This window comes from Sciurus carolinensis, chromosome 12, assembly GCF_902686445.1.
Source record: "Sciurus carolinensis chromosome 12, mSciCar1.2, whole genome shotgun sequence".
NCBI lineage: Eukaryota > Metazoa > Chordata > Mammalia > Rodentia > Sciuridae > Sciurus > Sciurus carolinensis.
In genome coordinates this window covers 50,321,099-50,348,639 of record NC_062224.1, presented here as the reverse complement: position 1 = coordinate 50,348,639, position 27,541 = coordinate 50,321,099, and the positions used below count along the sequence as shown (strand labels likewise).

Below are 27,541 nucleotides of genomic sequence, written 5' to 3'. Positions count from 1 at the left end.
ACACTTGAGGTTGCAGAAGACAAGTAACACTTTAGAATCAAAACCAGATTTCTGCTGATCTGAGGCTCTGTGTGGTCTTTTGGGGCCAAACACTATGAATGGGCTTGATGCAATTTAAGGACTAGAAACAAAACAATGAAATGTGTTCCCTTTCCTGCATACCCTCCCCCTAAAAGCATTTTGCTGCACATTTTGGGGATGCTGTACAAAGTTAAATTCCATGAAGTCTAAGGGACAGATTATTGCATCCAACTCGTGAGGTACTTTCCCCAGACTGTGGTGGCTGCCCTGCATGAAGTCAGCAGTTTGAACAGAGCTCTCTGACTGGTGCTTTCCCACATATCAATCACAGGTTTGGAAAGGGGACTTACGGATGCTGAGGTGGAAGGAGTAAGGGGCAGTTGAACACTCAACCAGGTAAATGTAGATGTCAATCCAAAATTGAATATGGACCTGCTCAGATTTAGAAATGTGCCTATCCGGATTTTCTGAGAATACCTCTCATCAGAATCTGTGAGGATTCAAACTGAAATTAGCCTGAAACGGCAGCCTCAGCCTCTGTTGGGATGTTCCATTCATAGGGGAGGCAGAGCCTCATCCATTCATGGTGGGGTCAGGGAGTCCTTTACCGGCATTGGATCTTGTCTCTCAGCTAGCTAGCTTCCCGGGTGGCTGGCATGGCTGCATCATTCAGAAACGAGGGTGTCTATTAAGGAGCCACCACCAGAGCTATTATTAGAACAGCCATCCCTTAGAAATTCTGCATAATTTGTCTGAATTCAGCGAGCAGTTACTCTGCTACAAGGGATTGGAGAATGGCACCGAGTTGCTGGGTTACACACAGGCAGCCCCCACAGCTTTTAAAGTGCAGGACTGGGTAATCTTTTCTGAATTCAATGTGCACCAACATCTGGGCGGCTGCCTACAATACTGAAGCACTGCCATGAGCCATTTCTGAATGAACAGGTACTAAAGGGGATTCCCGCCTGTTCTCCTCCCCTTCCCAGTTCCCGGTTTTCTCTGCATCAAACTTGCTGCAGCCATCTGGAATGGAAAAGAACAGTCCATCTTAACAGACTCCCCAGTCCATGCTCAGATGCCGGCCTCTGAATCACCTTGTCTAAAGCGTTCTCCCCGGCACCCAAAGGACAAGAGTCCCCTGTCATGTCCTGAAAATGCGGTGCTTTAAAAAAAAAAAAAAAATCCCACCTAGATCTGCTTACAGCAATATCTTTTCTTTTCTACCTTGTTAAAATCAGATAGTGTGGGACTGCGGTGCCAAAGGAAACTGTGAGCGTAGGGGGTAAGGGCAGCAGAACTGAGTATAGTATGTGCCCCACGTGGGGCTTGCATTTTAAAAATGTAACATACATGAAATAAAAGACACTAAACCCCCAGTAGAGAAGTGGCACGTCCCTGTGGCCCAGCCCCAGAATGAAAAAAATGGAAAGAGAAGTGCTGCATAATCAATCGCCCCCCTGCCATCGCGACTGGGAAACAAAGACACATTACCTTTTATTTTTTGCGCTTCCAAGGGAGCCGAGGAACTTCGGGTCGGAAGCCGCTAGTCCACGGAAACCGGCGTCCCATTCGCCCCGGGGCGCAGGCCCTTGGCCTACCAGGCGGCCTCCGCGCCCGGCGCCGCCTCCTCCTCCTCCTCCTCCACGGCGCCCGCAGCCGCCCCGCCGGTACTGGCTCGCCCGGTCCCCGCCCCCGCCGCCACCCCAGCTCCCGCCGCCGCCCGCCGCGGGCCCTCGGTCAGCCCATCGCCCGCTCGCGCCTCTCACGCCGAGCCTGGCCGCGCGCCAGGGCGCACAGCCGCCGGCCCGCCCCTCGCCCGGCCCGCCGCATGCTGCCCTGCGCTCCCGGCCGAGGCCGGCGGGCCGCCAGGTCGTGCGCAAGACAGGGACCGCGCCCGCCGCAGGGCCTCCGAGCGCAGCCCGATCCCGGGACAACAATGAGCGCCCCCGCTCCCGCGCCTTGCCAAGCCGGGGACGCCCAAGTCGCCCCCGAGTTGGCTCAGCCTCCCGGCTCCTCTCCGCTACACCCGCAGGCGAGACAAAGTTAGCTCCCGACCAGAGAGGCTGCGCGCATCCGAAGCGCGCGGGGATGCTGAGGACGCCGATCCTCAGCCCCCCTCCCCCACGCCACCCCACCAAAATCCACGGTGCGGGGCCCGCGCCTACCCTGCGAGCCCGGAGAAGGCGGCTCCCTTGGCTGAAGGCGCAGCCCTTACCCCTCGATCTAGTCCGGTTGTCTTGAATTTTAATCTCCCCTCAACTCTTTGGTAATGGAAGTTGCTGCAGGAGAACCTAGTCATGGGGCTATTGTCAAGGATTCGCAACATGCCCGGGAAAGGGAGACTTCCATTTCAAAAGACCTGGGGGAGGGAAAGGGGCTAGCACGTTCTCTGAACAGAAGAAGAAAAAACGAACTCTGGCTAGGTCCCCACCAAGAACAATAACGCAATTCACACTGTATGTCTAAATGTTTATTGCTTGAGGAGCTCAATTTGCTTTAGACACTTGTTTTTTTCACGAATTGTCTAAACACATTTAATAAAGGGGGAAGGAGGCATCCTGGCACCCACTTAGCAAAAGCCAACCTGTTTCAGGGGTGAGATCTCTCCTGGGAACCCCCTCGTCTCAAGAATTCTCAGCATGTGCCCAATCCACACTTCAGACTTGTGGTAGGTTTTTGAATCCATCATGCGGAAGGAGTCTCTGGTAGGTCTAGTACCCTTATTCTCAGGACATGGGCAGGCACTGAGGACTTAGAAATTACCATGAAAAGAAATCCTTCACATTCTATCTTTTGGATGACTGGATATTAACCTTTACAGACGCTGGTCTTGTATTCTATTCTATTCTAGAGATGACTAGTGAGATTCCTGACAATTCAAGGAGTCTCAAAACCAATAAAAGGAAAACTGTGCACAGTCACTATTGGAGAAAAATGAACACCAGCATTAAGGGCTGATCGTGTTTCAGGCTGTTCTGATCACACACTCAAGACTGGGGATTTGACTCGATGATCTAAATCTAATTAATGGATGCTGGGTTTGAATTGGAGTTGTCTGTACTTCTGGAGGGCTCAAGGATTGTTCTAATGCAAAGCCTAATTCATTCACATGTCATTGAAGCCCATCTCCTTGTGTTCTGGGACCCTCACAGGGAATATATTTCTTTCTTTCTTTTTTCTTTTGGTGCTGGAGATTGAAAACAAGGCCTCACACATGCTAAATGGGAATATTATTTCATTGGAGGCAGATTATTTCCAGTTCTGATTTTTGATTACAACACTGAGGAAATGTCCAGACCTATTAAATTTCTCTCTGAATATTTAGTTCCCATCGTTAGGGGAGTTGGACTCCATCTACACATACCTGGGACTTGGCTGTTGGAGTTTTCAATATGCTGTAAACCGTACCCTGTTGTAGCAAACAGCACTCACCCCAATGCCAGAAGCAGGGACAGAAGTCTCTCTTTTCTTTCCTTTCTCTAATTCATTATGTTCATTGATCAACAAACCTGAACTCACAGATCCCTCTTTACAGTTTCTGGAGAGCAGCCCCTTGTCTGACTTAATTCGACAGTGCTTGGTCTTGAATGAGTAATGGCTGTTCCCCGGCTTCAGTCCATATCACCTGTCACCCATGTCACCAGCAGCCTCATGAGCAGCTCCCATCCATCGGGTCTCTCACAGGCACGTTCCACACCAGTTGCAACAATTCTAAAACTTAGATCAGGTCCTTTATAATTTCTATTCTTAAAGCCCTCTCGGGGCTTCCCTGGCTCTTAGAAAAAAAGGCTAATCTTTTCCCTGGGTTCGAGGATCAGACACTCTTGACCCATTAGCTTCAACCCCACTGCTCTGTCACACAAGCTACCTTGCCCTTGAACCACTGTTGCCCTCTCTTGGCTTTCCCATTTCCTAATCCTCCTGCTGGGAAGGTCCATCCGCTCTGCCCACCCAAGGCATGCGCGACTGGATCCTTGTCATCCTCCAGGTCTCAGCCTCCTGGATGACCTTCCTTAGGCAGTGGCCTCCTTTGGGCGCTCTCGGCAGCGGCATCCTATTCATTCTCTTGGTAGCACTCGTCAGACTCCAGAATGTGCCACCTTGAAATATATTTCTCTGACAGGTTTTGAAATGGCAATTCAGGGAAGCTGCAGAGGGCTGAAAAACTGCCTATTTGTAAAAGAAATTCTCATCTGTCTGCATTAGTGGGGTGGATGGCAGATGCCAAGGGAGGCTTTGTTGCTAAAACTCCCTTTCCTGGCTAGAAATCACAGAAAGAGGTCAGAGATCTCTCCAGGCACAGACGGTCTACGCCAGGCTACCAGCTATTCTGTGGACTGCTACTTGAGACCTAATGTGTATGACATGGCAACTCTGACTTGCCTCCCGGCCCTCCCTTAACCTGTGGCCGCCTTCCTCCAGAAACCCCAAATTTCTTTCCATGCAGTACGTAAGCTTCAGCTATCCAACCCTCCTTTGAATTTCACACTGTATGATCATATCTCCTTTGTATGGGTACATAATAAAATTTGTATGTCTTCTTCCTGTTCATCTGTCTATTGCCAGTTTATTAGACTAAAATTATCTAAACTTGTAGGGAACAGAGAAAAAAAATTAAAATTTCCCTGTATATTGAACAATGGTTTTTGTTCATGGCCCTGTGCTAAGGGCATAGATCAATGCCAGATTGCTTATGTTTGAATTTTGCCTCTCTGTCACCTACTAACTGTTCAACTTCAGGCAAGTTTCTTAACCTCTCTGTGTGTCTGTTTTTCCTCTAGGAAATGGGGATGATAGTACTGCCTACCTCCCAGTGTTGTTAGGAGGATTAAATAAATTTGTGTATGTAAAGTACTTAGAACAGGGCCTGGCAATATAAGCATAAGCTCTGTGATGGTCTTTGTGTGTCTTGTTCTCACTGTTTCTACATGGGCTGGACTAACACCTGACATGAGATCTCTTTGCCTCTGAACCTTTTGTGCTTGAAGCATGGACTGGGAATGGATAAAAACAAGAGAAGAAACACTATGTTTGAAAAATTTGAAGTCCTAAGAGAAATAGGCCAAGGTTAAAATTAATAAATGAAATAAAATTCAAACTAGGGTTATCTGAAGGGAATGAAAGCATGAAAAAAAAATATTCTCTGTTTCACCCACAGTTATCCTTAGAGTTGACAGATAAAAAGATTTGCCAGTTGAAACTCTGTAATGGTCTGTTCCCCAAAGAGTAGCCAATTCCACCAGCAAGACCCAGGCACCTGCTTGCAAAGTAACCTTTAAAATGGGCTTGCTAATAATATTTATCTTCGGCCTTAGGGGAGCTATGGATTCAACACATATTCATCTTTCTAAAGTCATGCAACAGATATAAACTTGAGGGCCTGAGGGTGTAGCTCAGAGTTAGGGCATGTGGCTAGAACATGTGATAACCTGGGCTCAATCCCCAGCACTGAAAATAAAATAAAAATAAATAGCTAACAGTGCTGTTAGTACTGTACCAGGCACAGTGCCAAGAACTTTCCAAACATGAGTTAATTCAATCATCACAGGATTCGCGAGAGACGGAAACTGCTTTATCCCTCTTCTACAGATAAGGAACCAGAGGTTTAAAAAGATGAAGCAAGTTGCCTGGAGTGCCTCTGCTGGTCATATCTGTACCCAGGCCAGCCTGCGAGTGCTCACCATCCACGCTGACTGCTACCTATCTGCACGTGAAATATATTGGAATCACAGATCTACTTTATGGACACGATTAATTACAGCTTGAACCATGGCTGGTGTTGACTGGCACCCGGTAGTTGACTGGCAGATCTGATGTCTTGTCTTGCCAATTCCTAACTGTACATGTGGAAATAGCATCACCTTCCAGTTTCTGCATTTCTAGAGAGTAACGCTGGCCCCTTTTCCTTTCATATTTCAACCAGGTTTCAAGGATGGAGAAAGGCCCCTCTGGGGCAGGTTAAAGTGCTTGGTGGGTTTCAAGTGAACCTATTATATTTTTTATACCCAATCCTTTTTCTTCTCACTTCCAGGTCAATTAAAGGCCAATTCTGAACCACTTCAATCTAAAAGAAAGAATTCCATCTCCTCTCATGGCCTGTGATCAAGTGCTTAATACCGTGGTCCCTGGGGCATATGAAGAATTATCTAAGAGCTGTGTTTTATTTCATTATTTTTAAAAATAGTGATGTCATTTTTAATAGCTATGTTTTATAATCCTGTGTTCTCATGACATTAGATAGATGCTTATTATTTTTTCCTGGTTGGGAATCAGAATTTAGATGACTTCGACTCATAGCAACAAAAATCCAGGGCAGGTCTTTTTGAAACACAGATGAGAATCAATCAAAAACATCACGAGCTAATTAATGTAACTTTGAGCCCCAGGGAGCAGCTGTATTACAGTGAGTACCACGGTATAAAATTGTTTAACACTAAAAGGACACTCAAGTACCTGAGGTTAGCTTTCTAACCAAATGTTTTCTGTTTAACTACTAAGAAATATATAGATAAATATAAATATAAATATATTAGTAAGAATAGTTAATGCTTACCCAGTGCCAGGTACTGATTATGTGATTTATATTTACTAATTCAATCTTCTCAACAGCCCCATGAGATGGGCATAATCGCTAGCTCTTTATAGATGAGGGAATTAAGGCACAGAGAGGGTTAGTGAGCCACCTCAGGTCCTACAGAGAGCAAGTGGACCACAGGAATTACCAAGCTCAGGCAGTGTGATCCAGAGTTGGTAATCTTGTCCCTCAACGTCAGTCACCTCTCAGGGGTCAAGTATTTGGTGGCACTCTATCCCTTAGAGTGCTTTTCCTGGTGCCCATCAGTGGAAATTCATTAGTTCTTAGTTGTCTCAGCCAATGTCTCACTACCATAGGCAGTTAAAGCAGAAATACTTGGGAAACTGAATGGGAAAGATTTTCAGCAAATATTCCTTTTTCAGTTGTAACTTCTAATATTGCACAGGTGACATCAGTCAATCAATCTCTCAGGCAAACTGTAAGAAAGTATTGAAAAGATGGGCAGAGCCAGAAGTGAGAGCCCCAGGGCTTCAGAGAAAGCATACCTTGGCCCCAGGGGGAAAAGGGCGAGTCAATCTCTCAGAGTTAAAGTAGGGCTGGAAACTACCAGCAAGTGTCACTTGGAAGGTGATGCTTTCTCCTGCCACCCAGTAAAATTAGATTGTATTTATAATGGCAGATCATTTATTGATGAAGAATAATGTGGGTTCAGGTTAGCAAGATCCCAGGATTCTGACTTCACCAAATGGGGAGACTGTGAAGGTGATCGGTTGAAATGGGGTTTGAGCACACAGGATCAGGTGCAAAAAGGGACAACTGGATGGCAAAGAAAAAGGCTGGAGATGCCTACATATGGGAACCTTTAAAACCTATGGACAGTGATGAAATCATTTAGGCAAAATATTGGAGAGGGGGCAGGAAAGGAGAGAAAGAGGGAAAGAAAGAAATGCTCAAACTCTGACTCTAAGGCAGAGGTTCCAGAATCAAGCCAACAGAATCAAGCCAACTAGGTTCCTGGGGCTCATGCATCCTTGCGCACAAGCTCAGAGTTTCAGATTCCCAGATCAAGGTCAGAGTACAATGACTTGCAATTCTAACACTCCCAAAGATACTGGTACTGCTGACTGGTTTGGGCCTTTACTCAGCACCACTCTCCCACCACTTTTCAGTCTACTCCAGATGCCCTGGCATCTTTAGGCTCACACTAGCCCCAGGGCCTTTGCACTTCCCTCTGCTTGGAATACACTTCCCTGGATATCAGCGGGAATCAAGTTCTCATTTTCAGTTTCCTACTTACATCATTTTATTAGTTAAATCTTTTCTAACCAACGTTTTCTTTCCCCACACACCCATGCTGGAGACTGAACCTAGGGCGTCCGCACATGCTCAGCATGTGGTCTACATCTATCACATGCCCCCAACTAATTTTTTTTTAAATGGCAACTCCACACCCACTCTTCTGCAGCTGTCTCCCTAACCACTTCCCCATTTTATTTTTCTCCATTGTTCATGTCACTTTCTAACAAACTATACAATTTTTACTTAGGTGTTTGGGTTGTTATCTGTCTCATGTTATCCCATCAGCAGAGATTTGTGCCTATTTCGTGTCTTGCTCAGTCTCCTGAGCATAGGACAGTCCCTGGCACATATTAAATGTTCAATAAACATTTGGATTGTTTTGTTTGGTACCAGGAATTGAACCCAGGGGTGCTTAACCACTGAGCCACTTCCCCATCCCTTTTTATTTATTTATTTTATTTTGAGACAGGGTCTTGCTAAGTTATTTAGCACCTCATTAAGTTGCTGAGACTGGCTTTGAACTTTTTTTTAATTATTAAAATTTTTTGAAATTTTTACAGACTGCATTTTGATTCACTGTACACAAATGAGGTACAACTTTTCATTTCTATGGTTGTACACAATGTAGATTCACACCATTCATGTAATCATACATATACATAGGGTAATGATGTCTGTTTCATTCTACTATCTTTCGGTCCCCCACCTCCTGCCTCAGCCTCCCGAGCTGCTGGGATTACAGGCGTGTGCCATTGAGCCTGGCCTCTCAGTAAGTACTTGTTGAACGGATGAATAAAGTGAAAGGGTTCTTGGATGGAGCATTGTGGTTTTACGCATTTAATTCTGATGGAGACACATCTAGAATGAAATGTGGCCCTGTCGCTCTGTTTCTGAAACATGCCTCTCACACCCTGGTGAAGCCAAAGCTCCTTGGCATCTCTTCACCCCAGGCACTGGCTGGGCTGGGATATGGCAGTGGCCAGACTCAGAGGAGGCCATGCAGCATTGCTGCTGGTCCCCATTGTGAGGGACACTTTGCAGTTTCACATGGACTATAACCTCTTGTTTACAGCCTGGTTGCAAATGGGTCTCACCTGCCCGTCCCCAGTCACCATTCCCTGCTGGCATTTCATGTCAGTTCCTGGAAGTCCCCGTTGCTTCTCGCCTTCTTGCTTTGTTCAAGCGCTCTCTTCCTAACACTGAACTGACTCCCACTCATTCCTCAAAGTCAGAGCAGATGCCGCACTCTCCAGGAAAGCCTCCCTGAGCTCCCCACTCCCGTGCTCTGAATGGCCTGGATGCATCTCTTAGCTTCTATTATGGCCAGCTTTGCACGTGCCTGTGTTCCAAGGGCAGGAATCACCACAATGCTTTGTTTATATTTTAAGAACGTTATTGTATTCCACGTCCTCAAAATTTGTTACTCTCTACACCATGTATTTAATTTTGCTTTATCACTTTCTGTTGGCCAAGCATTGCGATCGTTTTTACAATTAGACCCCATTGATTTTTATAATTTAATCCATCCAAACTAATAAAGAAACAAGAGAAAACGCTGGGGTGCTAGAAAACAGCCTTTGACCTGTGTTTCTGTGCAGTTCTTTATTGTTGTTTTAATAAAGTGGGCTTCTCGTCCATCTGAACATATAGGGGCTCTGTCTTGTCATCAAGGACCTGGGACCAGGCGCACCACTGCAATGCCACACCCAACCACACTTTTCCAAGAAAACCTGAAATGTCCTGAAGACTCATAACAGCGTTTGTGGGGGTCTAATATAAAAACTTCATAATTGAGTAGGTGTGATTTCTATCTTTTTTTTTTTTTTTTTTTTTGGCAGGACTAGGGAGGGACCTGCTTAGGAAGTGCTCTACCACTGAGCTATATCCCTAGCTCATAATTTGTCTTGAAACAGACATCCTTACCTCTCTCCTTAGTAAACCCTAAGTTATTTTGCTGTTGTTTTCAGAAGTCTAAGTGTCTTCCTTTGCTTATATTTTCTAATTCTCCGTGTGCTTTTGGGAAGGTCTTCACAGGTCTTTGCTCTAAAAAGAAACTGGGTTCTCAGTGGAAGAGGAAATAAATAGTGGAGAAAAAGGAAAGTACTTTACAAACCTTCAGGAAAGGCCTCTTGCACTCCTTCCAAAGGAAATTCCCTTGGGCTAAGGCTTAATGGCACGTGCCTAGTGGCTCAGGAGGCTGAGGCAGGAGGTTCACAAGTTCAAAGCCAGCCTCAGCAACTTAGCAAGGCCCTCAGCAATTTAGCAAGGCCCTAAGCAACTTAGTGAGATTCTGTTTCAAAATTTAAAAAAAAAAAAAAAAAAAGTAAGGGACTGGGAATGTTAAGCACTCCAGGTTCAATTCTTGGTACCAAAAAAAAAAAAAAAAAGCCCCTTGGAAATAGTTATAACCTAAACTTTGATCTGCTATCAATAATAATGATGATGTCTATTATTTATTGAGAGGTGTGAGGCACACAGTGTGCAATTTTTGCGATCTTTGCAGCACTCTGCACAGTAGGTATTATTTATTCTCATGAATAGGTCCAGCAATCAAGGTTCAGAAACACAAAGAAATGTGCCAGAAGTCTACAGCCAGAAAGAGAGATGTTTGAATCCAAGTCTGACCTCAGGACCTTCAAGCATGTTCTTGCCACTGTGGCAGCTTAGTGTTGACAAAGGGGTGGGAAAGGACAGGCAGTGAGAAGAGTCTCCCTCTCCAGGAGGGGGAGCCTGGAGAACGGATGGGCAGTGGAAAGTGCCGGAGATAATATTCAGCTGCGTAATGTTTGTGCTGATAGCAGCCCCAGCTGCCTGAGAACCAGAGCTCTGCAGATTCCTGGAGGTGTTCTGCAGAAACAGGGCCAAGTTCAATGGCAAAGTTCAATGGCAGGGGGTGGTCTGAGCCCTTACTGGCCCCCAGTTTGCGACTCTGGTGTAGCTCTTGGTTTGTACTTCTAATACAGTTGCATATGTGTCGTCTTGGTTGCCAGCATAATCCTAGTGGTTCTCACAGTCAGATCTTCCCTCCTTCCTGGGGGGCTGTAGACAGGTCCATTTGAATCTTCCAGCAGAACCTTTCTTACCTGTCTACACAACAGGCTGAAACTGGCGACATAACCTACTTTCCTGCCTAAAGACGCAGAGAGTGATGCTGCAGTGGTTAGGAATGCAGGCTAAGGTAAAACACTACCTGGGTTGAACCACAGACCAACTACTTACTAGTTGTATAACCTTAGACTAATAGGTTCTAAACTTAGTCTCAGTTTCCTAGGTAGGATTGCTATAAGGATTACACTGTAAAGTACATAGAGGGAATTTTTTTCTTTTTTGGCATAGAGCATGTGTTCAATAAAATATATGCTATTAGTATTCTTATTTGCATATCTATGTCAACTAAAGGGCCTGGAATCTGGCAGCCTTTGTCTCTGTACAATATCCAGTTATCCACCATGGTAGATGTTGATTCTTGGTGTGAATCCTATATGTAAGTGTTGTGAGCTCTAATGAGACCCCCGGTGAGCTAAGTCCTGTAAATAAATCATTGAAATATCTTTGGCCTAAATAATTGTGCCCCAAATTCCATCCCTTTCTTTTGAGCGTGTTGTGGGCTGTCTTCTTGTAGAGAACTTCCTGCCAGCTCATCTGTGACTAACTTGGAAGAAAAACCCACTTAAGTGGCCCTGAACTTCATTCAGCAATTGGGGCTACACTGTTTGCTTTCAGTGAATGCCCCTGGGAATGACAGTCAGTCACAGAAATGCTCTGGCTCTGAACTTCAGCATTTAGCCCTAAAGTGTCACTGTATCCTGCCCTCAGATGTGTTGGGCAGCATATCTACACCCACGTGTGAACTTCCAGTTCCTTCTACCTGCTCAGATGCTTGCATCCATAGGTCACTCGGCAAGCCAGCCAGAGCAGTATTACCAGGAGCTCAGCCCAACAGGAAGTAACCTGTGAGCATGCAAGGATCCTGCGCCCAGACTGACTGGTGACAGCTATTGGTGAGCAGTGCCCATCCCTTAGAAAGGGGAGCTGTCTGTTTGTATTTGGGACATCCCACAAACTCCAAACAAAAGTGATATAGAGCCCCAGTGTTTTATTGGAATTGGAACTAAACTCTATTTTACATGAGAATGAGCCTGACAGAAGTTCAGGTGGTTCCAGATCAGAGGCAATGAAATCCCATCACCATTCACTCTCATGATACTAGTGGTGTCTGTGCCATTTTTATCTGATTCATTATTCCCACTACTGCTCCGAGGGCCAAGGGCCCCTGTCATCACCTCCACCTGACAGACAAGGAAATGGCATTCCCAGGGAATTGTGGGACATTTAGAATGAGAATAGACAGTGTCCCCCTCTAAGTCATGAGCACCTAAAATTCTGTTTCTTTAATTTTGATACCATTCTTTGAAAAGTATTTAAAATGAGGTTTTTAAGCATTCAGAAAGGCACAGAGAATGTATTAAGCTATTATGTAACTACTAGAACTGCTACCATTGCTTACAAGTTCTCAGCTCTCACTGCTACGTCACCCAGGGCCTTTACTCCGACGGCCTCCTCTGCCGTGCCTGTCTCCCTCTCACCCATCCACCCAGCAACCTTCTCACCATGTACCTGACTGGCTCCCATATTCCTTTAGGTTTTTACTTAGTTGTTATTAAGACTGCCAGATAAAATACAGGATATCCAGTTAAACTTGAATTTCAGATAAACAACAAATAAATATATTAAGTATAAATATGCTGCACATAAAGTATGGGATACACATACACAAATAAAAAATTCATTGATTGTCTAAAATTTAAGGGGGTGGCTTATATTTTAATTTCCTAAATCTAATTGTAATTATTACATTTTTAGCAAGGCTGTTCCTGTACATCTTATTTAAATTTTTAACTTCCTTCCTAATACTTTTTTCTTTTGTTCTCTTTTATTTTTCTTCATGACACTTATCATCAATTTACCTGCAATATATTTTTACTTACTTATTTTGCTTATTTTCTGTCTTCTTTCTTTAGAATGCAAACTTTTTGAAGATAGGGTTTTTCCTTTGTCCTTTGCTCTACCCATAATCCCTGGAGTAGTGTGTGAGATTATAGTAGGTGCTCAATAAAAATTGTCTGACTACTAAATAAATGAATAAAGAAATGACTGAATAAGAGAATAAAAGAATGCAAGGACCATCTTCTTATCTGTCTTTTGGACTGTTATCTGTTTCTCTAAGATAAAAACTTGGAAATGGAATTTCTTTTTGTCATGCATATGTCTTGTCAATTTGTTTTTCAAACTGATTGAACTACTTTCCATTTCCATCAGCAACATTTACAGGTCCCCAATTTCCCACATCCATGGTTTCTTTATTTATTTACCTTAGAAAATGGAATAATTTTAATTTTTGAAGTAATAGTTAAAACCAGCATGAAAACACAAGAAAACCACTTGTCAACTACAGCTAGTGAATTCATAATAGACAGTAATTATTAATCCAAGGGGTGTAGATGTTCTTAAGCACTTATTTAAAAAAAGTATTGATTATTACAGACAATAGGACTGTTTAGTTCTAAGCCATGGTGTTTCATGTGTCAGAAAACAAACAAAAATTGCACAAACCCATCACAGATGCATTGTTACTTAAAAGTCCATGGTAGAAATAGTGAGGAAAACCCATCGATTCATTTATTGATTTTTTGGCAACAAAGAAAGGAGGAAATCTTGACTAAGAGCAATAAAATGAAAACATATATATTGTATGACATGATATATGATCAACTTCAGGGCTGAAGTTGTGGCTCAATGGTAGAGGACTTGGTGAACGTTCACGAGGCCCTGGGTTCCATCCCCAGCAACACAGAGAAGGAAAAATAAAGGACGGGGGAAAAGGAAAGAAAAAGGGTCAACTTTAGCATTGTCAAAAGCATAGAACTCAGGTCAAAAGAAAAAATTTGATAAAGTCCTTTGTTATAGATATGGTTAATCTCTTTTAGATCCAAAAGAGAAACATAAGCTACACAGCATACATAACAACAAAAAAACTCTGTATTCAAAGGATACAACAAAATGACACATTTTAATGGTTTTCAATATGTTCTTGAATAGTCATGAAATAGGTGGTGGGGCATTGCAAAAGGGGCCATAATCTCCCATTCCTCCCTGCATGTCTGCCTTTATAATGTGGGTGCAAAGTGATATGTAGAAATAAAGCCTATTTTTCTTTTGTCCTAAAGATGGACTTGTCTTGGCCAACATAATGCAGAAGTAACAAAACGCTAGTTCAAAACTTGGACCATTAGAGGTCCCCCGCATTTCTGAATGTTCTCTTGGAATACCATCTAGCTGCCACGTGAGCATGCCTGGACGAGCTGACTGGAAGCTGAAACACCAAATGGACCAGAACGGAATCAGCCTGTTTGTCCCAGTTGAGGTTCAGAGAGGCAAGACAGCCAACCAAGATCAGCAAAGCTGCCTGCTTGACTCGCAGCTGAACACAGATGTACCAGGGAGGTCAGAAGAACTGTCTTGCTGAACCCAGGCTAAATTACCAACTTGTACAATCATAAGCTAACTAAACGCTGGTTATTTTAAGCCACAACCTTTTGCAATCATTTGTTACACAGCAACAGTTAACTAGGACACAGACTAACTTTGTTCCTCATCTTACAGAAGACAGGGCTGTTAGTTTTTTTTCTTTCTTTTGCTATATTTATACTGATGAAACTAGTGATTGTATCTTGATATGAAAAGACTTGATGGAAAAATAACAGATGAATTTCTTCTCAATAAAACATGTGAGTGTTTTATTGAGCACAGTGTCATCTGGAACCAATAAAGAATCGTGTACACAGCTGGGCACCCATCTATGACAGATGCACAGCTGCATCAACCCGTTTTGCCCTCTGTATGCACCAGCAACTACTGCATCATTTGCCAAGAACATCAGACTTGTAAGCCTCTGGGAGGGTCATGAACAAAATCTAATGGTTTAAAAACTTGTCTTTTTAAGGAAATAACTAAAAATGAAAACTTCCTCTGAAATTTGACTTGAAAAAAAAATAGCATTTTGAATATATTTTTCCCTCACCCGGGGCAAGTGCCAGTTGGACGTTTTAAACTCAGGGATGAATTGTTAGTTTTCCTCATGGAAAACAAATAGAGACAGGCTAAAAATATGACGATAGTTTTGAAAAACCCAAATAAAAAGGATTAAGTATGAGGAGTGGCTCACAAAGTTTTTTTCCATAGCTGAAATTTCAGAGTTAACTAGTACAAAGTTATGAATGCTTCTTCCTGCATGTGGCAAGATCTTTTCCCCCCAAATAAAACTCTGCAGATGAATGCAAATGGTTGGTAGGGAGCAATTAGTCTTTGTAACTCTCAGTTTGGTTCAAGTTACGCAAACCACAGTGCTGGGGTTAAAAATAAAGAAAAGCAACTTCACTTACAGAGTTCCCCAAGAATTTAAAGGAGATTGACTAATGGACCAGAGTTCAGTTTGTCATACGCAAGAAGATACACTCTCTGTCATTTTCACCTGTAGAAGCCAACAGATACCACTGTTGGATAGCATCCCAAGAGATCTCTTGCTGAGGCTGTCTTTGAACTCACTATCCTCCTGTTTCAGCCTCCTGAGCTCCTGGGATTACAGAGGTGCGCTACTGTACCTGGCAGGAAATCTCTTCAATGATTCTAGTGGCCCAGCATATAAAGCAAGGAGGGAGCTATTGCATTTAGACTCCACATCTTTAGGGGAGTTGGGGTCCTCCAAGATGCTGAGGCAACAAAACAGAGGAAAGAAACGCAGGACACTGAATATGGACAGCTTTAGCTTTCTTTAATGCAGCTCAGTTCTCCCAAAAGAATAAGTACAATTTAAATGTTTCCCAGTTTTATTTTTCCTGCTGCAGTGAAATAATTTTGATGCAGTGAAAGAACCCTTTAGGTTCTGGAAAAGAATGCAAAATTTACAAGGAGAGTAAGATAAACAATGAGACTTTAAAAAGCATCTTACAACAGCAGGTTGGTGAGAATGAGGAGAAACGAGGACCCTCAGATGTTGCCAGTGAGACATGGTAATGTAAGATGGTGAAGTTTCTTTGGCAAATGGCCTGGCAATTCGTCAAAATGCACAGAATGACCATATGATCCACATCTAAGTATATAGATATGAAAGTATACAGAAATGAAAACACCCACACAAAAACTAGTACATGAATGTTCACAGTAATAGGCAAAAGTAGAGCAACCTGAATGCCCATCAGTCGATGAATGGATACACAACATGGATCTGGTACAACAAAGAATTCAGTACCGATGCATGCTACAACATGGTCGAACCTTGAACACATTGTGCTAAATGAAAGAAATCAGTTACAAAAGACCACATATGATTCTCTCGATAGGAAGAATGCAGAATAAAAGAAATCTATAATGGAGAAAGTAAATTCGCATTTGTTTAGGGCTGAAGGGATGTGGCCAGTGTGTGTGTGTGTGTGTGTGTGTGTGTGTGTAGTAGTAGCAGCAATGGTGATGGTTTTATGGGGGGGGTAATTAAAATATTCTAAAATTGATTGTGGTGGTAATTGCATGACTCTGAATCAACAATCACTGAATCACATACTTTAACGGTATGTGAACAATGTCTCAAGAATAGTTAGCGTACATCTGTTTTCAGTAGGCCACTGCCTCCAGGTTCTTGTGTGCCTTTGCTCTTCTCTTCCATCACGGTCTTGGGTGCTGGAGGAATTCTATAGTAGCATCCAAGCCCTGGAGACATTCAAATGGAGGTCTAGCTAAATACCCTCAAGCATATGATCCCTGTTCACTGATTTTACAAGTATTATTGAGAACCTACAAAATGACAGGTACTGGTTTCAGTATTGAGGATGCAATTAGTGAACCAAAGGCACCTCACAAGTTCCTGTCTCCTAAAGTGGACATCCTATGGAAGATCCAGATAATGAACAAATGTCAATACCATACTAGACAGGAATGAACTACGCAGGAGGCGGTGAGGAGCAGAGGCCTCTGAAGGACAATCTTCGTGAGTGGGTGAATACAGGGGGAGCGAGCTTGTTTAGGAGATGAGGCTTGACCAGATATCTGAAGACCCGACATCTCCCCACCTGTCTGGGCAACCTTTGCATCCTGCAAAGGGGACAGCAGAGGTCAAGATGAGAGGCCTGACAGGTATCTCAGTGGCAGCTCCTCTCTGCCCAAGAAGAGTCTAGTAAGACACCCTCCTATGTCTGAAGCTGGGAACATGCACTGGCTCTATTGCTTTGCTAGGACTACGAGGCAGAGTACTTTGGTTTCAGTGAAAGATTTTACAAAGTTTCTCATAAAATACTTGGAGACAAGATGAAAAAATACTCCCTGACTGTAAGACAGATTTATAACTGGTAAAATCATCATATACAAAGACTATCCATTAATAAAATAATATAGTAGGTAATGAGTAATGTATTCAATATGCATATTGCAAGTACCAATAATCATGATATACAACAGTAGTAAACTAATATTGTTGATGAATAATGCCAACAATTGGCATTTGATAAAAATAATAATGATAATAGATACCATATGATAAGAACTTCTCTGGTCTCTGTTTGCATGCTACAAGGTCTGTACCTGTTTATGTACTGATAAACAATTTTGTTAATCCCCTGGGCAAATGTAGGAAATCAACCTTTTGAAATGACAAAAAAATGAAAAAGAGAGCTAAAAAGCAGGATTGTAAAAGGTCAGAGGAGAGAGAATGATGGATTTGACCACATGAAATGGAAGTTTAAGTGTATATTGAGGATGACAAAAGCAGTCAGTATTAAACAACAAAAAAACTCATGACCTGAATTTTATTGACAACAGAGTGAATAGAAATCTGAAGTGTGTTGTGCTAGACTCCAAAGCTGATGCAATATTAGTGTATAAAACAAACCTGTGTTCTTCACACAGGACTGGAAGGACTGATCATTCAGGTGGTATAGGGAGTACTGTGTTCAGTCTCATGGGCTACATTTTAGGAGGGATGTGTGTAAATTCAGCTATGTTAAGGTGACACAATTTGGATGAGAAAGTGGTCAGGGTCAACTTCAATGATGGAAGGAAATGGCGATATTTGATCCCCAAAAGAATAGCTTTAATAGAGGGAAGGCCAGCACTAGATACTGACAGATGTTTGGTATCTAGATGTTCAGATGAGTCAAGTTCTGACCCATGACAGTAGGGCCCCTAGAAAGTGGGCTGGTGAGCAGGGCTCTTGGAGAACAGATTTTATGGTGACTGCAGGAAGGACTTTATGGGACTCAAAGTTGCTCCCTGTCGGGATGGCTTCCTGTGAGGTGGTGGTGGACCTCTAGTGGCTGGGTGTGCTCCTGCAGAGGCCAAGTGTCACCTGTGATCCCGCTGTGGTGGGAACCCCTGCTTCCCCGTGGGTGGTTGGACTCCTGACCTCCGAGGTCCCTTCTGGCTTGTGGAGTCAGGGAGCAGGCACCACAAACAAAGAGCTCCAGTTGGGTGGTTGGCTCAGGCACTGTGGTTTCCCAACACTAGTAATTTGTATTCAGAGAACAAACACAACATTGTCCAATTTGAAGCACTGCTAAAGTAACTTGGAGAAGTAACCATTTTCTAGAATGGCGCTGACTGCAGGTCAATTAGAAACGCAAAATCTCTCCAAGATGGAAGCCAGATTTTCTTTTATGGAGTACCACACACTCTATGACTGCCTGACTGGGCTTGGTCCTACTCATGGCTTAGGCAAATTCTTTTAGAAGGTTTCATCCCATGTCCCCTCCCCTATGGCCCTGTCCCAGGGATCCCCACCCAGCTCTGCCATCTGAACCTCTCAGTCTCATCTGCCTGGTCTCCACGGCAGACGGTACACCTTGGATCTGCTCTCTACCTTCCTTCTTGGGTTCTTTGGACAGTCCTTGCTCCCAGAGTCTTCTGTCTCAATCTGCATTTGCCTCCATGTCTGCTATTATGACCCAACCCTGTCCACTCCTCCTCTGGATTTAGCCTTTATTGCCTTGGAGGGAATGTTCAACAGACTCAGAGTTTGCTCTCAATGGCCTGATAGTAGTGCCATTTAGTGATGATCTAATGTGCCAACATTTAGTCTAAATTTCATGTAATCTCCATAATGGCATTCCAGAGTTGTTGTTATACCCATTTTACAGAAGATAAATCTGAGGTTCAGTAGCTTTCCAAGATTGTTCAATGGGTTATAGAGCTAGAATTTTAACCTCCTGTCTGCTTCCAAAATCAATACTTTTCTCTACTGTACAATGCTAATTCCACTGTTTGGATCAGCACCCCACTGAAACTATGCCAGATTTTCAGGAAGTAGTTATTGATTATTTTTTTGTTTGCTTGTTTGTGTTTAGGAGATGAAGACAAATATTCCACTCATTTTCAAAAAGCAGGCAATGATCTTCCACGGCTTTCAACACACACCATGATTGAGTGCATTTCAAATGAAAATTCTGTCTTTGACAAATCTGCTTGCAGTTTTGATACTTGGTTCATTCCAAGTGGGAAACGAATTGTCTCTGTGGGCCCACGGAAGTCATGGCTTTCAAAACAGTTTTTAAATAAATCAGTGCAGCAGGGATGACTTGCTCTTCTCATCACCAAGATGTGTCTTTAGCCTGATGAGTATCAAGGTGGGTGATGAGATGACCCAGATGATGGACGTGTACAGTACCCTGTGTGGTACAAAGAGCTGCTCCCAGGCTAGTGTGTGATTCAAGGTGGGAGACTAGGGATGGTGAGCTCGCTGAGGCTGTCCTGGTGGGGAGGCTTTCCATTTCACCCAATTCTCCTCTCTTGTTGTGTTAGAATGCTAGTCACAGATCTTATTTGATGATAAACACATACTGTACTCTTATTTCCTCTAGGGAGAAATCAGAAACCAACCAGGAGCAGTAAATATCAAACTTCACAAAGCAGCTACTCTGAGCAGGAGACAAACACAACCACACAGGCTTCCTCACCCCCCCTGCTGGCAGGGTTGACACTGCCAGGCAGAGGGGACAGGAACCACGACCAGGCTCCAGTGCTCGCTGGGCATGTGGCCTTGGCCAAGCAGTTTAATCAGTTTCAGATCTTCAGTTTTATCTCTGATCTCACAGTGCCACAGCAAAGTTCAATGAGGTGACCAGAGAACAGGCACTGTGAATTGGAAAGCACTCCACAGTGGCTGCTGCTACGTCGGGAGGCAGACCTTCTCCAAGGGGCGAGTTCAACTGCTGTGTCTACAGCTGGCCCCCACTTTCTCTTCTCCACTCCTGGCTTTTTTTGTTTTTCTTCGTTTTTATCACTTCCCGCTATGCTGTGTGTTTTCTTTATTTGTCTGCTCTGTTTCTCTGGATTGGACTGTGCTTTCCATGAAGGCATGGCTTTTGTCTGTGTTGATCTATCTCTGTTGCTCCCCAGAGCCTCCAACAGTATGAGGCACGTACTGGGCTCCATCATTCCTTGTTGCATGAGTGAGTGCAAAATGGTATGTCTCATCTAAATATTCCCTCTTCTGGTCCCCACCCCAGCCCCACTGTTGTCATTGAGCAGTCATGGCATCAGAGGGTTTCAGAAACTTGAGCTTTGGAAGCAGCATTTGAGAGCAGTTTATTCCTCTACTCATTCATTCCCTTAGCTGATTCCTACTGAGCATCGACTACACACAAAGCCCTGGGTTCTGTTAAGTGTCTGTCATGAACACCAGCCAAGAATGTTGTAAAAGAAAGCAAAACGGGTTTTGTAAAAAAGGATTTCAAGTAAATAAATAAACAAACAAACAAACAAAAAATATTTTTTTTGGTACTGGAGATTGGACCCAGGGGTGCTTGACCACTCACTGAGTTGCATCCCCGGTCCTTTCTATTTTTTATTTTGAGATGGGGGTCTCACTAAATTGCCAAGGCTGGTTTTCAACCTGCCACCCTCAGTCTCTGGTGACACTACACCTGTCTCAAATAGATAATAGATGTGTCGTCCTACTTCCCTATTTATTCCTGAGTCATCCTATGTGGTGTCTTTGTTTATTTGTGGTGCTGGCGACTGGACCCAGGGCCTCATGCCTGTTAGGCAAATGATCTGCCCCTGAGCCACGTCCTCAGCCAACTGGACATTTGCTTTTAGAAGTTTCTTTTTAGAAGAGGGTTTTCTTAATTTTCAAAGTGACATTTAATTAGATCTTGAGGGCAAAGTGCTGTATTGTCCATTTTCTTTCACACTTGCTTCTAAACTAGCTGCAATTCCTTTAGATAGGCCAGTTTCAAAGATGGCAGGAGTGGAGCCGGTGGTGGAACTGGAGTCTCTTAGCAGAAAAGGTTAAACAAAAAGTCTGTGTTCTAACATGATGAGCTTTAAATGAGCCAGTGCCTGTGACTTTGTTTATATTGCAGTTGGGTATCGTTTTACTTAGGAAGCTGTTCATTCATCATCCTGCTAATGAGTTAATGAGTAACTAGATGCCTGTATTTTCCAATTATGTGCCCTTCTTTGCTTGTGCCCTAACAGCACAAACAACTTGAATGGAAGGGTCCAAGAGACAAACATTCAGAAATATCTTAGAACCTTTAGAAATATGTTTGCAGTATGTCTATCTCAAAGAGTCATATATCATTGCTGGACTTTAGAGAGTAGAAGATGCTTTAAATGATATGTGTAAATAGAGAGAGGTACTATTTTACATAGATAAGAAAATATAGCAATTATAGGAAGAATACATATCCTATTTCAAAATCTTAAGTAATTTTTTAAAACTTTGGATTGAAACTATGCCCCTTTATGTACATCTGCTCCAACTTTGGTAACTCAACAGGGATCATCAAAGAAGCTAATGAAAACTCTAGAAGTAATTCCCCTTCTATGGTCCCAAATCTCTCCTCTCTCTCAGCAAGGGAGCAAGTCCTTTTAAACTAATGGTTTAGAGCAACTAAGGGGAACCGTCAAATGGAAGTAATTATGGAGTCACACAAAATCTTTGTGAAACCAGTTAGATGGAAAAAAAAAAAAGGTTGAGTATTTTAACCTGGCCATTTTCTTTTAAAAAAAATTATTGTTTTTTTCCCCCCACATTTTTTATTGGTGCATTTTAGTTGTATATATCGATGGGATTTGTTGTTACATATTCATAAACGTATACAGTACACAACATAACAATATAATTTGGCCTATATTACTCCCCAGCACTTTTGCCACATTTTTCTTTTTTTAAGAGAATGGGTCTTGCTATATAATTCCCAGGCTGGCCCTGAACTCCTGGGCTCAGGGAGATCCTCCTGCCTCAGTTTCCCTAGTCGCAGGGATGACAGGCATGTGCCACTGTGCCCAGCTAATGGATAGGCCATATGTGTGGAAAGCAAATCTTTGGAGCTAGGGGATCAATGCTATCTTTCTTATCCCAATATTTTGGTCTTGCTAGGACAATAGTGTCCTCAAAAGTTAAGACGAGATTCTTTAACTGAACACTTCCTTTGCCTCCCTGACATCTTGCCTGCTCTTACCGGCTCCTTCCTGATTATATAGTGAGCATATTAAATTCTTTCATCCAAAATGCAGACTTCCAAGGTGGTTATAGGAAGTCCTCCTAGGTGGTAAGAACCTACAATACAATATATCTTTTGGTTGCATCCACATTTTTGCATCCCAAACTCACAGAACCCAAACCGTGGTTCTGGAGGTCTATAGTTGTGTAGTAGAAAACCATACGTATCTGAAAAGTATTTCCCAGTCATTACTGGGATGTCAGAAATTAAATGCTGGATTCTCCTGTGAGAGCATTCTGTTTCAGAAAAGTGCCCTGCACTTGACCCATACTTGATCATCCATCAGTATTGCAGAATTTTTCCTCACACGTCACTTTTGTTTAGACCTGGAAGTCAGGAGTAACGTAGTTAATACATACTCCTTATGTGTCAGGTACTTAGCCAAGCATGTAACCCTCCTATCACCCACATTCTACAGATGCCTGGTCCATTTGTTAGGTAGAAGTTTGGGGACACCAAGATAGCAGAGACAGGGTATTAGAAAGAAGCCACTGGAGGACCAGACAAGGAGATAAGTCCTACCCTTGTTTACAATAAATGTCATTACCATGACAACTCCCAGCACTGAGGACTTATCACCATGACAACTTCTGCCACAGGTTCAAATTTTAAAATGACCAATGGGGGTAAAATGGGCAGTATTCTAATCAGGTTTTATATGTGGAAAAAGTGTTCAACATCTCTAGTAATTAGAGAAATGCAAATTAAAACAACTCTAAGATTTCATCTTACTCCAATTAGAATGGTTATTATCAAGAACACAAATAATAATAGGTATTGTCATGGATGTGGGGAAAAGGGCACACTTTTACATTGCTGGTGGAGTTGCAAATTGGTGCAGCCACTCTGGCAAACAGTGTGGAGAATCCTCAGAAAACTTGGAATGGACCCACGTTTTGACCCAGTTATCCATTCCTTGGTTTATACCCAAAGGACTTAAAGCATACTACAATAACACAGCCACATTAATGTTTATAGCAGCTCAATTCACAATAGCTGGAATGTGGAAACAACTTAGATGCCCTTCAACAGATGAATGGATAAAGAAATTGTGGTATATATACACAATGGAATATTATTCAGCCATAAAGAAGAATAATATTATGGTATTTGCAATAAAAGGATGGAATTGGAGAATATCATGCTAAGTGAAATAAGCCAATCCCCCAAAACCAAAGGCCGAATGTTTTCCCTGATTAAGCGGAGAATGATATACAATGGAGGTGGGTGGGGGAGAGTGAGAGAAAAATGGAGGAACTTTAGACTATGTGGGAGGAAATGAGAGGGAGGGGGTTATGAAAATGGTGGAATGAGACAGGCATCATTATCCTACGTACATGTATGATTATATGAATGGTATGAACCTATAATGTGTACAACCATAGAAATGAAATTATGTACTTCATTTGTGTACAATGAATCAAAATGGAATTTGTAAAAAATTTAAAAATAAATAAATAATTAAAAAAATAACCAATGGGGGGAAATTGGAAAATATTCTAATCAGGTATCATAAGATAACCAAGTGGAGAAAATGGGGTAAGGTGTAGGGAAGAGAAAGCTCCACATTTTAGGATATAAGACCTAATTTCCAAACATTGGGGCTTTGAGCCTCTCTCTCTCACTTGGCCTACTCCATTCTACTTAATGGAATACTATCTTCACCTTCAATAAATCTGTACTTTATCTGTTACTTCCGTGTGTCTCACTCAGTTCTCTGTTCAGGACACCCAGGACCTGGACTTCAACTGGACATTCCATCAATAACACAATTAGGCTGCCATAATAAAATACCACAGACTGGGTGGCTTGTGAACAACAGCAATTTATTTCTCACAATTTGGAAGTTGGAATTCTGAGCCCAGGGCGCTGAGTTCTGTTGTGGGCTGTCTTTTGGCTTGCAGATGGTCTTCTCTCCATGTCCTCATGTGGTGGAAGGAGAAAGGGGCTCTTGCTTGGGCCTCTTTTTAAAGGGCTTATTCTCATTTATGAGGGGTTAGGGCCTGAACATGTGAATTTGAAAGGGACATAATTTAGTCCCTATTGGTTACCAGGGAAAATTTCTAAATTCTAACACGTAAGAAGGCAAAGGTTGCTGTAAGAAACTATCCAGAACAATGAAGGGCCCCGGAACCACACGGTAGGATTGAATTTCAGTTCTGCCACTCAGTAGATCTACGATTCTATTTCTTCTCTGCTGTCGTGGCCTGAATGTTTGTGTTGTCCCCAGATTCCTATGTTGAAGTCTAACTCCCCACACCACGAGGGTATAAGAAGGCAGGCCCTTTGGGGTGAGGTTTAGGTTTACATGAGGGTGGAGCCCCGCCATGATGGAGTTAGTGTCCTTATGAGACGACAAAGAGAGGGCAGAGTTTGCCCTCTCCACTAGAGGAGGACAGAGCCAGAAGCCACCTGTCTGCAATTCAGGGAAAGGGCCCTGACTAGAAGCCTAACCTGGGGCACCTTTGATCTTGGTCTTCCACCCTCTAGAACAGTGATAAATAAGTGTCTGTTGGTGAAGCCACTCAACCCGTGGTATTTGTTTTAGCAGCCCAAACCGACTAACAGGATGATAATCTGCCTCTGTGTCCCTGATATTGATGATTTGCAGGGGAAAGAACAAGCAAACAAACTAAGGTACTATGTAAATCAACAGATGGGCCATGGTCTTGAAGCTCAATGCCAATACAGGTGTTAGAGTAGGATTAACAATCTCATAGAGCTAGGGGAAAAAACCCAATGGTTCAATCCTGTAATTTTAGAAGGAAGGTTAAGGACATGATCAGAGTCACACAGAAATACAAAAGTAGGCAGGAAGTTGTTTACTTTGTGGACTAGAGAAGATTGTTTTCTATCTCTAAGGTAAATAAACTCTGCTCTAAAAATAAAAAGGTGTCATCCTCCTCAAGCCTCCAGCAGAAGTAGAAGTTACTATTTTAATGACAAGATCACACTGCTTCCAACTAGGAAAAAAAACAGGCGATGAGATAAAGTTGGCATTTTACAAACCCAGTTAAACGTTATGTAGAAACCCCAAAGCTGGGTGCTTTGTAATCCCCCACCCATGCAGTTAGAAGAGCTGAATCACTACAACGAGGCACGTGAACGAAATGTTGACTCTCCTGCCATGTCTGCTTATTTATGACTTCTTCAGACTTCAGTAATTGTTAGCAATAAATAGACTGTATTCAAACAGCAGGACTGATTTGCCATTCAGTATTAGAGCCAACTGCGAGTAGCTCATTCTTTGGTTAAATTATGCTCACAGGAAGTGAGAAAAAGGGATGAAAAAAATGCACTTGATTCGTAATGATAATCTAGGGTGATCATGTATTTTCCTGAAAGAAATAGCAAGGAATGCATACTTGGGCACACAGTAAATAGTGGGGTAGGAAACCCTAGAGTGGGGAGGGGGAGGGTCTGTGTCAAGTCAGGCTTCCCAGAGGGGAATTTCATTCCAAATATCTCTGTCTCTTTTGTGGAATTTTAGATGCATCCATATGTGTTTCTTTGAAAATGATTTTTAATTCAGGACTTGCTCCCAACTTAGTAGAATCTGTAGTGTACATGGAAATAAATGGTTTTCTTCTGCAGATGTTGACAAAACTCAAGGCTAAGTTGCAACATCAAGGAACACGGATCCCCCAGCCTCCACCCGGGTGTTCCTGAATGTGACACTTTCTGCTTCCAAACTATTGGCACTGCAGCTTCTGATTTAGGCTATGCTGGTTGGGACTTTATTCTGATAAAATGAAAGATGAAATTTCTGCTCAAACTTGTGCACGTGTGCTTGCATGCACGCGCGCTTGCACGCACGTGCATGCGCACGTGCACACACACACACACACACACACATGCAAACCAGGCATGTTAATAAAACACCATATGAAGCTTTTGTTCTGATCAACAAATTGTTCAAAACTGTGTAGATGGTAAGACTTTATTTTTCTTTTCCTTTTGCAGTATTGGGTATTGAACCCAGGGGCACTCTACCACTGAGCTACATCCCCAGTTCTTTTTATTATTATTATTTTTTTAAATTTTGAGATAGGGTCTTGCTAAGTTGCTGAGGCTGGCCTTGAACTTGTAATTCTCCTATGTCAATCTTTAAGTTACTGGGATTACAGGGTTGCACCACCGTACCTAGCTATTCACTTTTTAAAGAAACAGTTATATTGTACTGAATTCAAGGTCTGATAAAAACTAGATTAAAAAAAATTAACCTGGACTGTTGTAAAGGTAGGCCTTATATATATGTGGTTGATTTTTTAGTATATTTTATCTAATTAGTGCTAATCCGTCCTAACAGATTGCCAGTGTGCCAGCCCTGTGTAACACAGAGGCATATAAGCTACTACCCTGTTTTAAAGGTTGGCGCAGGGTTGAATTGGAGGTAGACAACTGCACCTGCAAATCACAGGGCCACGGGAAAACAGAGGGAGTCCTGTGGCAAACATTAATGAAAAACCACATGGGAGGGCTCAACCATCGGGGGGAAGGGTACAGAAGAGGCTGCTATTTAACTAGCTATTGAAAATTAGTGAGAACTTTTCAAAATCTTCAATTGCCAATTCCCCAGTATCATGTTATTTGCAAGTCTTGTGCACCTGCTACCAATGCTGTCCAGTTAGGGAATGGCTGAAAACAGCTTGGGCTATAGGGCCTGGCCTCCTATCCTGTCCCATCCATGCCATCCTTTAAAATCATAAGCCAGATCACACATGCCTCAGTTCAAATCTCTCTAACAATTTTCTGTCTACTTATGTGTCAAATCCAGAGTGCATGCAGCAGCCTGAAAAAACACCAACATTATGTGGCCACCTCCTCCTTACCCAATCTCCTCTCACTTTCCCCATCTCTCCTTTCCTTTATTCTACTCATTGGACAAGCTATGGTTCCTCCTCCAGACCACTGCACTGATGGGCACCTCTGCCTGAAGCTCTGTTTCCGGAGATAGGATCTCTTGGTGTGTCTAGGTCATCTCTCAAAGAGATGCTCTCCCTGACCACCCTGTCTAAACAACATCCTCTCCCCTGACAGTACTCTCTATCCTTTTGACTGTTCTATTTTTCTTTATGGCTTTGCCCATCTACAGACAAGGTACAGATTTGTATTTGTTTATCTTCTGTCTGCC

General features: G+C 42.9%; 1 protein-coding gene across 5 annotated transcripts in view; it reads right to left on the bottom strand.

Annotated features, from left to right (window-relative positions):
- Frmd4a (FERM domain containing 4A) overlaps positions 1 to 27,541 on the bottom strand; it is a 420,775-nt gene that overhangs the window by 192,436 nt on the left and 200,798 nt on the right. The window contains exon 1 of one of the 5 annotated variants that reach the window (XM_047520301.1): positions 1,513 to 1,682. The exons of the other annotated variants lie outside the window; for them this stretch is intronic. The gene's annotated coding sequence lies outside the window, so the exon portion shown is untranslated. Of the gene's footprint in view, positions 1 to 1,512; positions 1,683 to 27,541 lie in introns of those variants that run through there. 5 annotated transcript variants of the gene reach the window in all.